We start from the raw sequence: 7,440 nt of genomic DNA, 5'->3' as shown, positions 1-7,440 counted from the left end.
GTTAATAGCTAAATGATATGCTGGATTACAGATTGTAGGAATACATCCAATATACATATTGTATTGATCTGGATTAGAAAATAATGCAATAAAATAGATGTTCGGGTAATTATGTCACTTAAAAACAGGTTTTTTTAGTAATGAATCAAAAATAAATATGCGAAAGCTGCATGATAATTCCAGATATAACAAATTTTTAAAACCTCCAACTACAGTAGGGTATACATAAAATATAGTCAGGAATATTGGTGGCTGCCAATGGTTTTGATGGTCCAATTTGAAAATCTGCATAGCTGATGGATTTGAAATTCCCGCACATGGTAACTTGAAGATGCCCACACTCAGCATACAGGATTTTCTTCCAACAGTGATGTGCAGGACATTAAGTCATTACTTCATACAGATGCAGTCATGTTGGTTTTTCCTTCCTCAGACATTGTATTTTTTTAATACTGATATTTCTTTGATGTGCCTATTGAGGTCTTCATAATCTAGGGGTCAGTCAAGTACATGTGTTTCAATGGAATAAGTTTAAGGAGTTGAGGTACTCTGAATAGCCATGCTGTCTCTACATATATAGCTGAGCACACACACACATCTGACAATAAATATCTTCAGGAGTATTATTTTTAAAAAAATTATTTTTTCAAATATGACATATTGCATTTGTACAAAACTGTACAAAATACATGTGTTTTGTGAGGTGTACATTAAATTAGGTTGCACTGTAGAAACAACAGTTTCAGTGAGGTTGTCAGTTTATGTCAGAAGACACCAGATCCTGGTTGTCATAAAAACACATGATTCACCACCTTTTGAAACATGTATGTTATCAGTATAGGTTGCACTATACCAATTAATTTCCGGCTGGGTCGAAGTTCGAGGTGTACCGAACTTTTGATAGAGAAGTTAACACCACAAGTCCTGTGATTGGTTATAAATGTGAGTGTGTTGGTTGTAAAAAAAATTAGTTTCATCTGGGCTAAAAATGTATGCAATTTTATTTGATGTAGTACCACCGTGTCAAGTAGCCTTGTGCTTGGAACATGTATGGGGTACCTGTAAAAAAAAGTACTAAAATTTTGTGCGAAACTAGGGGTGTTGCAGAAACATCTGGTTATACCGAAAATGAGCCATGAAAGGTACCATTTTCTGCAGTTAATACTTTGAGGTAGGGGTTGTAGTACTGATATTTATGGGTCACAGTTTGGTTGATATATTGCATATAGTGTTTTTAAACGCAAACGTTAACATGGTCGCCTATGGGATTTGAATTGGTATAGTCCAACCTATAGCACATATTCAGTGCATAATAAAAAAGATTATGATTTTTGTGATTTAATTAAATTAAACTACACTATTTGATTAATTAGCCGTCACTCGGCCATGCAAGTTCACAATGACCTTGACCTTGACAATAATTACTGTACATAGCTCTGAATGGAGTTTGAACAAAAATTAGCACTGAGGAAAAGTTGGTTTTGGCCTATAATTCATACTATACAGATTTGAATGTTCTTATTTACATGGTGTTTGACTTGCCATATACAACTGCTCTTAAATATGTTAATATATCTAGGCAGTCTGAACTTAGATTTTAATAGCAATTTATTTTTATATTAAAAATAACATGTGCCAATATTGGGATAATGTCTTTAACTTCTATAAACATAGTTAATGTTTCATGTGTGTACTTCTGTTAGCTTAACTTTTTAAAGACCTTGATTTTTATTGTCCTTTTGGCATATTTATAGGGTGCTAAGTCATATTTTAGACAAATTTGTAGTTTTAGGGGAAACATTTTTTTACTTTGAAGAATTTTTTTACCAAAGCCATAATTAATTTTTTTTGTCACTATTGTGCCTTCTGTTCTCATTTATACATAACAATAAGCTTGTTAAACATATCTTTAGGTCTCCAGATCAACTCTTTTTTAAAAATAATCACTTAGTTTGCTCCCATGAAGTGTATTTTAAGTGTATACTAGATTTGGAACCAATTTTTCCAGATTTGATTATCTACCTTGGTGTAATTTGATGATTTATTTTATTGTTAATGCTGTATTATCCAATGTTAATAGCTAAATGATATGCTGGATTACAGATTGTAGGAATACATCCAATATACATATTGTATTGATCTGGATTAGAAAATAATGCAATAAAATAGATGTTCGGGTAATTATGTCACTTAAAAACAGGTTTTTTTAGTAATGAATCAAAAATAAATATGCGAAAGCTGCATGATAATTCCAGATATAACAAATTTTTAAAACCTCCAACTACAGTAGGGTATACATAAAATATAGTCAGGAATATTGGTGGCTGCCAATGGTTTTGATGGTCCAATTTGAAAATCTGCATAGCTGATGGATTTGAAATTCCCGCACATGGTAACTTGAAGATGCCCACACTCAGCATACAGGATTTTCTTCCAACAGTGATGTGCAGGACATTAAGTCATTACTTCATACAGATGCAGTCATGTTGGTTTTTCCTTCCTCAGACATTGTATTTTTTTAATACTGATATTTCTTTGATGTGCCTATTGAGGTCTTCATAATCTAGGGGTCAGTCAAGTACATGTGTTTCAATGGAATAAGTTTAAGGAGTTGAGGTACTCTGAATAGCCATGCTGTCTCTACATATATAGCTGAGCACACACACACATCTGACAATAAATATCTTCAGGAGTATTATTTTTAAAAAAATTATTTTTTCAAATATGACATATTGCATTTGTACAAAACTGTACAAAATACATGTGTTTTGTGAGGTGTACATTAAATTAGGTTGCACTGTAGAAACAACAGTTTCAGTGAGGTTGTCAGTTTATGTCAGAAGACACCAGATCCTGGTTGTCATAAAAACACATGATTCACCACCTTTTGAAACATGTATGTTATCAGTATAGGTTGCACTATACCAATTAATTTCCGGCTGGGTCGAAGTTCGAGGTGTACCGAACTTTTGATAGAGAAGTTAACACCACAAGTCCTGTGATTGGTTATAAATGTGAGTGTGTTGGTTGTAAAAAAAATTAGTTTCATCTGGGCTAAAAATGTATGCAATTTTATTTGATGTAGTACCACCGTGTCAAGTAGCCTTGTGCTTGGAACATGTATGGGGTACCTGTAAAAAAAAGTACTAAAATTTTGTGCGAAACTAGGGGTGTTGCAGAAACATCTGGTTATACCGAAAATGAGCCATGAAAGGTACCATTTTCTGCAGTTAATACTTTGAGGTAGGGGTTGTAGTACTGATATTTATGGGTCACAGTTTGGTTGATATATTGCATATAGTGTTTTTAAACGCAAACGTTAACATGGTCGCCTATGGGATTTGAATTGGTATAGTCCAACCTATAGCACATATTCAGTGCATAATAAAAAAGATTATGATTTTTGTGATTTAATTAAATTAAACTACACTATTTGATTAATTAGCCGTCACTCGGCCATGCAAGTTCACAATGACCTTGACCTTGACAATAATTACTGTACATAGCTCTGAATGGAGTTTGAACAAAAATTAGCACTGAGGAAAAGTTGGTTTTGGCCTATAATTCATACTATACAGATTTGAATGTTCTTATTTACATGGTGTTTGACTTGCCATATACAACTGCTCTTAAATATGTTAATATATCTAGGCAGTCTGAACTTAGATTTTAATAGCAATTTATTTTTATATTAAAAATAACATGTGCCAATATTGGGATAATGTCTTTAACTTCTATAAACATAGTTAATGTTTCATGTGTGTACTTCTGTTAGCTTAACTTTTTAAAGACCTTGATTTTTATTGTCCTTTTGGCATATTTATAGGGTGCTAAGTCATATTTTAGACAAATTTGTAGTTTTAGGGGAAACATTTTTTTACTTTGAAGAATTTTTTTACCAAAGCCATAATTAATTTTTTTGTCACTATTGTGCCTTCTGTTCTCATTTATACATAACAATAAGCTTGTTAAACATATCTTTAGGTCTCCAGATCAACTCTTTTTTAAAAATAATCACTTAGTTTGCTCCCATGAAGTGTATTTTAAGTGTATACTAGATTTGGAACCAATTTTTCCAGATTTGATTATCTACCTTGGTGTAATTTGATGATTTATTTTATTGTTAATGCTGTATTATCCAATGTTAATAGCTAAATGATATGCTGGATTACAGATTGTAGGAATACATCCAATATACATATTGTATTGATCTGGATTAGAAAATAATGCAATAAAATAGATGTTCGGGTAATTATGTCACTTAAAAACAGGTTTTTTTAGTAATGAATCAAAAATAAATATGCGAAAGCTGCATGATAATTCCAGATATAACAAATTTTTAAAACCTCCAACTACAGTAGGGTATACATAAAATATAGTCAGGAATATTGGTGGCTGCCAATGGTTTTGATGGTCCAATTTGAAAATCTGCATAGCTGATGGATTTGAAATTCCCGCACATGGTAACTTGAAGATGCCCACACTCAGCATACAGGATTTTCTTCCAACAGTGATGTGCAGGACATTAAGTCATTACTTCATACAGATGCAGTCATGTTGGTTTTTCCTTCCTCAGACATTGTATTTTTTTAATACTGATATTTCTTTGATGTGCCTATTGAGGTCTTCATAATCTAGGGGTCAGTCAAGTACATGTGTTTCAATGGAATAAGTTTAAGGAGTTGAGGTACTCTGAATAGCCATGCTGTCTCTACATATATAGCTGAGCACACACACACATCTGACAATAAATATCTTCAGGAGTATTATTTTTAAAAAAATTATTTTTTCAAATATGACATATTGCATTTGTACAAAACTGTACAAAATACATGTGTTTTGTGAGGTGTACATTAAATTAGGTTGCACTGTAGAAACAACAGTTTCAGTGAGGTTGTCAGTTTATGTCAGAAGACACCAGATCCTGGTTGTCATAAAAACACATGATTCACCACCTTTTGAAACATGTATGTTATCAGTATAGGTTGCACTATACCAATTAATTTCCGGCTGGGTCGAAGTTCGAGGTGTACCGAACTGTTGATAGAGAAGTTAACACCACAAGTCCTGTGATTGGTTATAAATGTGAGTGTGTTGGTTGTAAAAAAAATTAGTTTCATCTGGGCTAAAAATGTATGCAATTTTATTTGATGTAGTACCACCGTGTCAAGTAGCCTTGTGCTTGGAACATGTATGGGGTACCTGTAAAAAAAAGTACTAAAATTTTGTGCGAAACTAGGGGTGTTGCAGAAACATCTGGTTATACCGAAAATGAGCCATGAAAGGTACCATTTTCTGCAGTTAATACTTTGAGGTAGGGGTTGTAGTACTGATATTTATGGGTCACAGTTTGGTTGATATATTGCATATAGTGTTTTTAAACGCAAACGTTAACATGGTCGCCTATGGGATTTGAATTGGTATAGTCCAACCTGTAAGCCTTTATGCCAAGCCGTTTACAAATACACAATCTAATTTTTCATAATTTGATACAACCATATCAATTTAAAACGAGAATGAAAATCTTTGGACGTAGTCGAATGGTATAGCTCTTGCCTGATGTGCGGTCGGTCTAGGATCGGTCCCCGTCGGTGGACTATCACGACTGGTATGTGCTATTCTCTCCTGCAATTGTCCACGGCAATCGGCAATGCCGTGGAGATTGCCGTGGAATTTCAAATTCTCCACGGCACCTTTTTTGCCTTGGGCTATATTCAGTGGGGTTTTTTCAATGGCATGTTTGCAGTGGACATTTTCCTCATTGCAAGCGGTTGTATATCAAAGATCCCTTGCTTCTAATAGAAAAAATATAGCTGGTTTCCTCTCTAAGACTATATGTCAGAATTACCCAGTGTTTGACATTCTATAGCCAATGATTAGTAAATCATTGAGCTCTAGTGGTGTTGTTAACAAACTTTAACTTCTCACAATAATGTGCGTCGGCAAAAGAAATGCTGCTGTTAATATTAATTTTATTACAGCTTGCTGATGTGCATTGGTGAACGCTCACGCAAATTGCAAGTGCAACATGGTTATGGGTATGTCCGATAGGACGACACATTGGCCAGTCTGTGGATTTAGAACCATCCCGTTGATTTGGAAAGTCCCATGGCTAGCCACTGGATGTGAGATGGACGTGCCTGAACCTTGATTGGCTAAAGGCACGTGAAAAAGACTTAGGCCCAAAACACGCCCGATCTGGATCTGGGTCTGGGTAAGAGTATGGCAAATATGGTACTAGCCGAAAATGAAACGTATTAAGTCGAATGTGACAAAACACACCGCGTCTGTGCTGGCGTGAACCAATCTGATTACAATGAGCTCTACTGGGTCTAGCCAGTAGATCTAACAGCATTGCGTGGACTCCCATGTCCAGGTGACATTTCATCTATAAATAACAATTTAAATATCGACCAATTACACTTCGCCTTTTATAGCGTTATTCGGGAGCATACAAATTCTTAAAATATCGGGACTTGTTGGTATATTTCAACATCGAAAAAACAGAGGGAAAAGTGCAGTAATAAACTCTGGATTGTATACTAGTATAAACAGATTTTATAGCTATACCATCATGGTTTTTTCCCCGTCTTGAAACGAATTTTATATAAAATTTTATATTGCAATTAGTTTCCGGCACACTTCGTAATTCACCCGAATCATTTCGTATACCCTCGGCATAATCCCGAATGTTTTCAAATTCTTTTCAAATCACTGGCATGATTTTGCAAGTAAGGGTTTGATTGGTCGAATGAAAGGTCAACTGAACATGAGCTCCAACGGGCTGCTGTTAGATCCACGTGTAATAGTGGAGCTAATTTTAATTCGATTGGGCGCGAACTACAGATGTGGCAACATATGACATAGAACAAGCGCTGTGTTTTCACAGTGCCAGACTGGCAGCTACACAATATTCAAACCATACTCTTTCATTTTTTTTGTAATAAACAACAGGAAAGGTATATTCTTAATCAATGTTGATTTCTCATTCTTATTGTTTGTGTTTATAGAAGTAAATTTATCTAAAGATATGAACTCATTAATTAATATATATATATATATACTCCGACCCAGACCCATCTTCTGTGTGTTTTGGGTCTTACAGGAACAGGACTGGGAAAAGGCTTTGTAAGAGACGTAGCTGTATTGGAATTGTGTTTTAGTGAAAAACAAAACAAACTGATGAAGAGACAAGATTGGGGCTTAATTGACTATTTTTGATATTGTTTTTACTACCATATACATTAACCAAACATGCTCATTTTTTTGGTCATTTAGAATGTTCACCTTTGACGGTATTTCTAAATTCTCTGACATTTTACCATACTCAATAACTCATAGATCACCAGAATTAAAGAGAAACTATTAATATTATAACTATCTTAACATGTATCCGACTAAAAACGCCTTTTTAATGATTAAAATTACATTATTGATTAT

The sequence above is a fragment of the Gigantopelta aegis genome, chromosome 15 (assembly GCF_016097555.1).
Source record: "Gigantopelta aegis isolate Gae_Host chromosome 15, Gae_host_genome, whole genome shotgun sequence".
Taxonomy (NCBI): Eukaryota; Metazoa; Mollusca; class Gastropoda; order Neomphalida; family Peltospiridae; genus Gigantopelta; species Gigantopelta aegis.
Note: the sequence above shows the minus strand (reverse complement) of the source record.